The sequence below is a fragment of the Amborella trichopoda genome, chromosome 9, assembly GCF_054954075.1.
Source record: "Amborella trichopoda isolate Santa Cruz 75 chromosome 9, AtrichopodaSantaCruz75HAP2 v2.0, whole genome shotgun sequence".
Taxonomy (NCBI): Eukaryota; Viridiplantae; Streptophyta; class Magnoliopsida; order Amborellales; family Amborellaceae; genus Amborella; species Amborella trichopoda.
Window position 1 is genome coordinate 23,144,057 of NC_142344.1, and position 9,806 is coordinate 23,153,862.

General features: G+C 34.0%; 1 pseudogene; it reads right to left on the bottom strand.

The window, feature by feature from the left end:
• Positions 1-420: 420 nt before the first annotated feature.
• Positions 421-7,027, bottom strand: LOC110007454 (putative CCR4-associated factor 1 homolog 9 pseudogene; annotated as a pseudogene).
• Positions 7,028-9,806: the final 2,779 nt, after the last annotated feature.

The following is a 9,806-nucleotide window of genomic DNA, read 5'->3' on the forward strand; positions in this document are numbered from 1 at the left end:
TAGATATTACGTATTTTTTTTCATTTTCTTCACAAAAAAAATTGTGCTAGACCCGAGTAAATCGGCTCGGCCAAATGCCGAGTACCTTGGCCTGGTCGATTTTTTTGACAGTGATGCCAAAGATGGAGATCGCATTGGAGAGAAATAACCCGGCCTTGAGTGGACCTGACCAAGTTCTAATCATTCATTCTTTATTTTTTATTTTTTTTGAATGCTTCTGATCACTATATATTTTTTCTAAATATTTCCTCTCAGATCATGGACCTCCAAATTGATCGCATCACTTGTTTTTGACCGAGCAATGGATCACATCACTTTGAGGGAAACAACTTCAATGCTAAGAAATCATTTTCGAGGAGAACAATTTGAATACCGACCAAAAAAAAAAAATTTGAATACTAAGAAATTCAATCCACCAAATCATCCCAAAAGGTAAATTGAATTCCACTATCTGAATGAATGGTTACATATACAAATTGAATGAATTATTACATATAGGCAAAAAGAGAGAAAAACAAGAGGCAATAGGCGTAGCTGCAAGCCCTCTCAAGGCTCAGTAACACCCCCAAAGAACGGATCCCTCAACCCCACAAAGCATGCCAAGTGAGCAAGCTATCCGACCCAGCTTGGTGGCAAGAACCAACAGCTCGGTCCACGTTCAATGCTTCAGCTAGCCTGGCGAGCCCACCGTGCATGCCCCCACAATTCTTCATCAAGTGTTTCACATCATAAATCTCTCCAAAGTAGATCCTAACCATGGCTAAGAACTCTTCCAGTTCACGAGGCATCTCTCTCCAAGTCGATATCTTCAATAGGTATGCAAAGTCATAAGCACTATGGAAGGTGATCCAGGTCACACCATCATTGCACACCAAACCGGATGCCAGCAAAAGCTCAGCAAACCGAATGGACTCAATCCCGGCCGTTAAGTTCTTCTCAAAATCAATCCCATGCTTCTCAAGAGTAGTGAGATTGAGGTGAGGCGAGGCGGGAGAGTAGGGGTTAGATCGAAATCCTTGAAATTGAATTGCCAAATAAATTGAGAGTGTGTGCCTAAATGAGGGAGATTCCCTGTGGAATCAGCCAAGGTGAGACCCACTTGAATCAGCCAAGGTGAGCGTTCACGTTTGCCTTGAGTGTGTGGTACAGAAAGTCACAATATCTCTTATATGTAATTGAGGGTTTGATCACAACACCAGGAAATTCAGCGTCCATGGCAACATAAGGGAACCGATCCACAAGATCAGAGATTAGTGCGAATTCCTCCTCCAGATTTTCGGCCCGAACCTCTCTCGGATCTCGATCGGTGGGTGGTTCTTTTTAGATTCCATGAGCAGTTGGTTTTTGGAGCAGTTCAGTTTCTCACTAAACAGGTTTTTTGGAATGGAGGACTTCTGGGTTATTTGATGGATTGTGGGTGTAGATTATATAGAGAGAGGGGTGGCTTTGGATGGTGCTCGGAAAGAGAAAGGGTCTGGACTCTGGACTCTCTCTCTCTCTCTAAGTCTCACTCTTCTCTTTTTCTCTCGAAGTATTGGGAGGCGGGGTCCAAGGACGAGGAAAAAGATGAAGGTGAATCGCATGTACAAATTGGATTTGTTTATATGTTCTTTGAACCAAAGCAGCCCACTTTTGGACGGCGATGTTTCGGCTTGTAAGGATAAGTTTTAGCAGACTTGGTCCGGATTCGGTTTCTCCCACGCCACTTATCACTCTGCTCTTTAATATTAGAGCGAAAACTCCGACAAAAATGTGCACTTCTACGAAGTTAAGTAAACGGAAAATTATAAATAACCCCCAATAATACATTTTTTAAATAACTTAGCCGAACCAAACTTTTTTATCACTTTTTATTATAATTTAACTTTCCTAACAAATACCTCAAAGTCATAAAAAAGGTAAAATGCAAATCAAAATACCCTCCGAAAAACATGCGGTCTAGTACAAAATGGGGGTGGTCCGACACTTTGTTTTCCAGCGGTCCTATACAAAATAGGGGCAGTCCGACACTTTGGACATATAGTCAGGCACAAAATGAGAGCGGTTTGGTATTTTGCTTCTGGAAAGCATGTTGTCCATCACAAAATGGGGGCAGTCCGGCACTTTAGGCATGCGGTCCGACACAAAAATGGGGACAATTCGATACTTTGAGCTTTTGAAAAGCATGAGGTCCAATACAAAATAGGGGCGGTTCGACACTTTGGACATGCGGTCCGGCACAAAATGGGGGCCATCTCGCACTATGGGCATTTTTCATAAAAAAAAATATGACTTTTTTTACTTGAGCGGTTATTTGTTGGAAAAGTTAAATTTTAAGTAAAAAGTGAGAAAAAAAATTTGGTTGAGAGTAAGTTGCATGACAAGTCTATTCTTGAGGGTTTTTTGTAATTTTTCCTTAAGTATAAGCACTATAAGATTAGAGAGAGGATGGGATACTCCATTAATTAAGATTAAGTTGGATTGAATGAAAAGGTAAAGGGTATTATGATCATCCACTATACGAAATAAGATCATGCGCTCCACTTAAATCAAATTTCAAATTTTATTTATTGATATAATAATAATAATAGTAATAGTAATAGTAATAGTAATAGTAATAGTAATAGTAATCGTCATCGTCATCGTAATCGTAATCGTAATCGTAATCGTAATAGTAATAATAATAATAATAATAATAATAATAATAATAATAATAATACTAATAATAATAATAATAATAATAATAATAATAATAATAATAATAATAATAATAATGCTAACAACAAGAACAATATAGGGACATATTTTATGCCCCATTTAGATTTCAAATTTGTTTGTAAGAAATAAAGATAAAAATAAGATCATGAACAATCAGAAATTTTGAGAATAATTTGAGAAACGATATTGGCAATGACGTCCTCCCTAGTTTTCAAGAGATTTAGAACTCAAAAGTAGATGTCATTTTACAATCAATCTAATTTTGCCTAGGATTCATGAATCTGGAGCTTCAAAAATGCTAGGGATTTTAGGATCTTAAATACATCACGAGTATCTGCCTATTATTATGAATAGGGAAAAGTTTATAAAAAGCCAAGGATCTAAACAATCAAATTTGAGCCTATCTCAAAAATTTCATTAGAAGAGATTGTTTTGATGCTCAAATATCTTCAAACTGATCATCTCGATATCAAAATACATGGACATGAGAAAAAAATAGATTTCAAGTTTTGGAAATAGTATATTTTGTAACGTATTTTTGGACCATCAATTTTCAAGATTTTCAAGTTTTCATAGATCTGCCCATCTGCACTATTTTTTAAGTACTAAAATTTATAAATAAATATAAAAAATATATTTTAAATCTATTACAAAAATTTCCATTATTGAAACCACATTTCTGGACACCATTTGAAGGTAGGTTTTAATTTGTTGGTTTAGAGCCTAGGCTCTATACAAACCATACCCGAATGAATATGGGCCTCCAAAATAGAAGAAATGAAGTACATGACCAAGAATCAGACCATTTTAATGATCACCGTTTTCTTGTTTTAATATCATGGAGAATCTCAAATTTTAGAATTAAAAGATGGAGATGGAACCAGTGTAGGACGCTCCTAAAAAGCGACCTTTTACAAAATCTTGTTTCCTAAAATAAATTAATTTACATATCCAATCAAACGTAAATAACGCAGGCTTTAGGGGTTGTTTGGATCCTAGGGTAAATAAAACACGGTTTTGTATAACCATATTTTCCCACAATAAAACATGTTTGGCACCTTTTTGGATTCATAATCATGTTTTTTGTAACCAAGAAAGAGGGCCAAAACAAGGGTATACAAAACCAAAAAGAAATTTGAGTTATCCAAAACAAGGCTTTGTGTAAGCATGAAAGAAAGAATACAACTTGTGACACAATACTATTTTCACACACCAGAGCTACCCACTTTATTAAATACAACTTTAATTATGCCAAAGATCCACATAAATTAGAGAGTGAAATCACCTCAAATTTTAAGTTTTAGAGAGATAAAATATCTTAAACTTTTTTAAAAATAAGCTATATCAAATTTTAGAGAGAGAAACTGCTAAAAAAATTTAGATAGATAAACTATATCACATTTTTTAGAGAAAGAAACTATATCAAATTTTAAGTTTGAGAGAGAGAAAGTATCTTAAAATTTTAGAGGGAGAGAAACTATGTTATGTTTTAGAAAGAAAATTACATGAAATTTTTTAGAGAAATAAACTATTGCATGAATTTTTTTAGAGAAAGACACTATCTCAAATTTCAAGTTTTAGAAAAACAAACTATCTTAAATTTCAAGTTTTTGAGAGAAAGTATTGTAAAATTTTAGAGATTGAAACTGTATCAAATTTTAGATAAAGAAATTACCTAAATTTTTTAAAGAGATAAATATCTAAAAACTTTTAGTGAGAGAAACCATCTCAAAATTTCAAGTTTTAAAAAGAGAAAGTATCTTAAAATTTTAGAGATATAAACTATATCAAATTTTAGAGAGAGAGATTATCTAAAACACTTTAGGGAGAGAAACTATCTCAAAATTTTTAGAGAGAGAAACTATCTTATATTTCAAGTTCTAGAGAGAGAATGTATCTTAAAAATTTAGAGAGATAAAATATCTAAATTTTTAGAGAAAAATATCTCAAAAGTTTTAAAGGGAATCTCAAATTTTTTGCTTAAAGAGAGAATCTTAAAATTTTAGGGAGAGAAACCATCTAAATGTTTTTAGAGAGTAACTATCTTAAAAAATATAGATAGAGAAACTATATCAAAATTTAAATTTTAGAGAGAGAAACTACATCAAAATTTAGAGAGAGAAATAACCTGAAACTTTTTAGAAAGGGATCTCCAAAAATTTAGAGAGAGAAATTATATCAAATTTCAAGTTCAGAAAATGTATCTTAAAACTGAGAGAGTAAAACTATATAAAGTTTTAGAGAGAGAAATTACTTTAAAAAAATAGAGAGAGAAACTATCTCAAAATTTTTAGAGAAATTTTTTCAAATTTTAAGTTTGAAAGAGCGATAGTCGTTTAAAGTTTTGTGAGAGAAACTATATCAAATTTTAGAACAAGAAACTACTTGAAAAATTTTTGAGATAGAAACTATTTCAAAATTTGTAAAGAGAAAATTTTAACTATATAAAAATTTAAATTTTTACAAAGACCCTTATCCTTTGTAATAATTGAACCTAGGATGTAGCATTGCAAATCGTCAAACGTTAGCCAATTAAGGTATAGACCTTTTCTTTAACACCAACATAGGTGAAAAAAGAAAGATACCAAACACAAACTTTACATAGTACATGGTGCATAACTCAAAGTAACACGAGATATTCAACCTTTCTCCTATTTACGGCCAGAAATGTTTTACACCACCCTAAAAAGCAAGGCATGGGGCCACAAATTGTATCCTAAGCGCCTAGCTAGGGCCAACACCGGCCCGATTCGACCTAGCTAGCCCTCTTTTTTATTTTTCTTCATTTATTTTTTTTTGCAGCCAGCCCCGGCCTTCCCAGCATGACCTTGCCCTAATAGGGCCAGGCCTAGGCCAGCCTTATAGAAAGAAGGCCCAGCCCAGGCCCGGCCCATTACCACCCTTAGTCTTCATCGACGTGAGAATGTATATGGTACATACCCTCTTAGAGCTAATCTAACAAGGCGTGCCAGCGGATAGCATGCCAAAAGAGGACAGTGCCAACACGCAACTTGCAGTGGCTTAAGCTTTATTTGACTAGTTTAGCATTTTTTTAAGGGTGTGGTTTGCATGAGGTTGTAACCTTAAACAATCAAATCAAGGGGCAACTCTAAAATTTATCATAAAATGTAATTTAAAAAAAAAAAATTATCAAGATGGCTTGAGAATCTATTTTCAATTTTTAAATTCCAAAAAATAGTTCAAATCAAGTAGATCTACAAACACATGAAAATCCTGAAAATGGACGATCCAGATAATATGTTGCAAAATACACTATTTTTAGACTCGATTTATATATTTATATATATATATATAGAGAGAGAGATGATCAATTAGAGGGGGTTTTTAACATAAAAACACCCTTTTCTGATTGATTTTTTAGGTGTAACTTAATTTTTATATTTGAAGATTGCAACCTTAAGTAAACTTTTTCTTTTTAAAAAAAACCTTTTGAAAGGTCTAACCTTAGATATTTTGCTTCAAGCCCAATGCCCTAATGCATTGACAACAACCCAAAGAGTTTATTGGACTTGTAAAACAAGGCTAATTCTACAAATTTTGTAAAGGTTGAGACCCTCAAGGAATTGGTCAAATACTTGACAAAATGTAGCTAAATGTATATTTAACATTTTCCAATTATCTCACCCGTCTCTTTTTTGTTTCTTGGCTGAGCTAGTCAAAGGTTTGAGAGGTACCCCATTCGTAGCATTAATAAGAGAAACATGTACAATAAACAAGGGATGCATGTATAGCATGATACTATTCTCTCTTGGGAGCGCAATTTACTTCTACTCCCTTTATTAGAAAAGACCTATTTAGAAGGGCTTTTGCAAAATAAAAAAATTGAAATTTCAATTTTGTAACACTATCTTTGTGCAAAACCAGCACCTGAGAGCATTGATCCAAGGAATGAAGAGAAAGGGGATTTTTCGCCCCTAACTCTTACCAAACTCAAGGTATTCGCAATATACAAAGATGATCTTTCAACTCAAGATACTTTCAATACGTAACGATGGAAACTCTCCCTCTCTCCACCAAGGAGGAAGAGGATTTCATTAGCAAAACTTCAAAATTACTAAGCAAATATTAAAGCAATGTTTTATACATATAACCTAGTTTGCTGGAACTAAAAAATGACCAAAAAGCCCCTAATAAAGTTTGAAATTTGTTAGATTACCCATGTACCCTTTTTCCCATATTTGCACGCAACTTTTATTTGTCTATGCACCAGATTCTCTAGACTTAAACAAATCGTAAAATTACCAACTAACAAAGGGAACATGACAAACTCATCATGGGGCTGAAAACGAAGAGACAATGATAAATACATCCCCGATAACAAAATAAAAATAAAAATCTAAAAATGACAATCTCATCCCGGTGACCAAAAAGAACTTGTAAATGACAAACACGTCTAGAAGCCAAAAACTTCTAGATGTGATTTGCGTCATATCTCACCATTTAAAAATTGGATGTCCTCTATTCAATATCAAAACATTATTTTTTTCAAGTGCATAGAGGATACAACTAGAAATTTGTTTTATTGAGGTTAATCTATGAGTTGAAGATGTTACATCCCCAAAATTTGGGGTCCTAAAAATAATTTTAACTCGAATCAGAGGGGAAATTAGACATACTACCTAGCATGAGTAGATTGTCATAAAAGTAAAGCCTCCCCTCAAAATCTTGTCTGAAAAATACTTCAGGTATGGAAATTCGTAAGATGGCTCTAAAGTTTGTTTTTACCACTAATTATGAAATTTGTAGCTCAAAAAATAGCACAAATCTTTTGGATATGTAAAATGGATGATCTAAATTATATGTTACAATATACCCTAATTTTAGAGCTTGAAATCTTTCTTTCTTTTTTTTTCACAACCACAACTATCAAGGTTGAGATGACCAATTTGGAAGTTTTTTTTATGCCAAAACTATAATTTTTAATGAGTTTTAATGTGAGGCTTTATATTTTTCTATAAAGCCTGTTTTAACCTTTTCCGTAAGCAAAATGCTAAGACTCTCAAGTCTCACGAGCTTGTAATTTACAAATATTCTCACAACATATACTCATGGCACAGTCCAATTACTCGATCAGTGGGACACGACTACACAACTTTCATCTCTGGCAAATAATATTTTGATTCATTCTTTGGTAGTTGTACGAATACGTGGTATATAATTTCGGATTTTTCATGTTGTCTCCTTAATGACCACTTTCATTCTTTGCGAGTGGTATGTGGTTACTTTTTTGACAAATCACCTGGATTAAGATAAGGAGATAAACCTTCCAAATTTTAAGATATTTGAATGAAAATTTCTTTTTTCAATTTGCAATGAGATTTTACTATTTGATCCACTATGCATGAGTGTTGAAACTCCAACAAAATGTTTTGAGCAATGTTGTCATATTCGTTTTGAAGTCTTTTTATGTTTGGTGAGAAAAATAAAGCAATTCGATGCTTCGGCCGATTCAAGGGAAGACTTCAGACTTTTTATTCAAGGGAAGACTTAAGACTTTTTTTTTTAATTTAATATAAACAAATTACATATTTATATAAAAATAATGAAAAAAAATAAAAATAAAAATAAAACTTTCGAAAATATAATAAAAATATTGTTATATAGACATTTCTTTACTTAGGTTGAAGCCCCAAAGCAGACCTGAATCTTACCAAAGCAGCCCGAATCTACTCGAAGGGGCCACACCAAGTTTCGCTCCGCTTCAGTCAATACCTAAAATCCAAAGGCTTTGGCCAAAGCAAAGTGAATTCGACAACACTCATTTTGAGGTTTGTGATGCACAAAATTGAGGTTTGTGATGCACAAAATTGCAAGTGGTCATGGCTTTCACTTACACTTTCAATTTTTCACAGGCAGCAAGTATTATCCAATTAGAGACCCACCTTTACGTTCTATCATTGTTGAGAAGCTCATTTTGGTAAACCAAGAAAATCAATGGGCCCTATGGTGGATTAGGCTTTTCCAAATAGCTTTGAGGAGTACATTTGGTCTCATGTACGTCATCCCAATTTTGAATAGGCATCTAGTTGTGTTCTCTCATGATTGAGAGTGTTATTTATGCATTTTCTGTTGTATTTTTTCTTTAGAAAATACCTAATATTATTTCAAAATAATATCCGTTTGGTTTCATAATGTTCCAGAAAGTGTAAAACCTTAAAAATGGTGTTTTGTCTTATATACCGAGCTAGTTGATGTTTCGTCTTATATACAAAGAAGAGTGACTATCCCATATTGAAGATGCGGAAGAGGAAACTGTTGTTTAAATGTACGGACTTCTTCACTTATGATCTAAGAATCATAGGAAGAAAATGTTTTGTCTTATATACAAAAAAGAGTGACTATCCCATATTGAAAATACGGAAGAGGAAAATGTTGTTTAAATGTACAGACTTCTTCACTTGTGATCTAAGAATCATAGGAAGAAAATGTTTATGTCGATCACGTACAATATATGGTCATACGTTATGAGGGCGTTAAGGCTCTTGACTTTGCACTTTACACTTTCCACTTTCGCATCAGAGCATGAGCATTCCTCGCTCGTGTACATGTTGGGAGCACCACTCACCCAAGCACATGTACAGGTCAGGCCTATTTTTTTGCTGCTATATACCTTGCCTCTAGTGGATTGGTATTGAAGGGCATTCCAGTTTATAGGCTCCAGTAGTTTGGTGCACTCAGGTGAGTAGTGCTCTGCCGATGAAGAAGCACTAGTGTGTCCTCTAGTGGATTGGTGCACTCCAATGATTTGTGCCTCGCTAATAGATTTGTAACGGTTATTTTACCGGAGCCCAATAAGACGATTGTGTGATTGTGGGTCCACGTGTGAACAGCGGGATAGTTTGTTTCCTGAAACGAGTTAGCGTGTGACTGTAGGATTTCCTGTTACACATTACTTATAACATATGCACAGTTTGATGGCTGAGATTCATGAGACATAATTCTTGATCTTGTGGTACTTGAACAGTCACACAGGATAAAAATGGTATTCTCTATAAATAAGGACATGTTTCCTCCTGTTTTTTACAACAAACTACACACCAAGTTTTCTTACTGTCATTGTATCTCTCTAGATAAGAGAATTACAATGC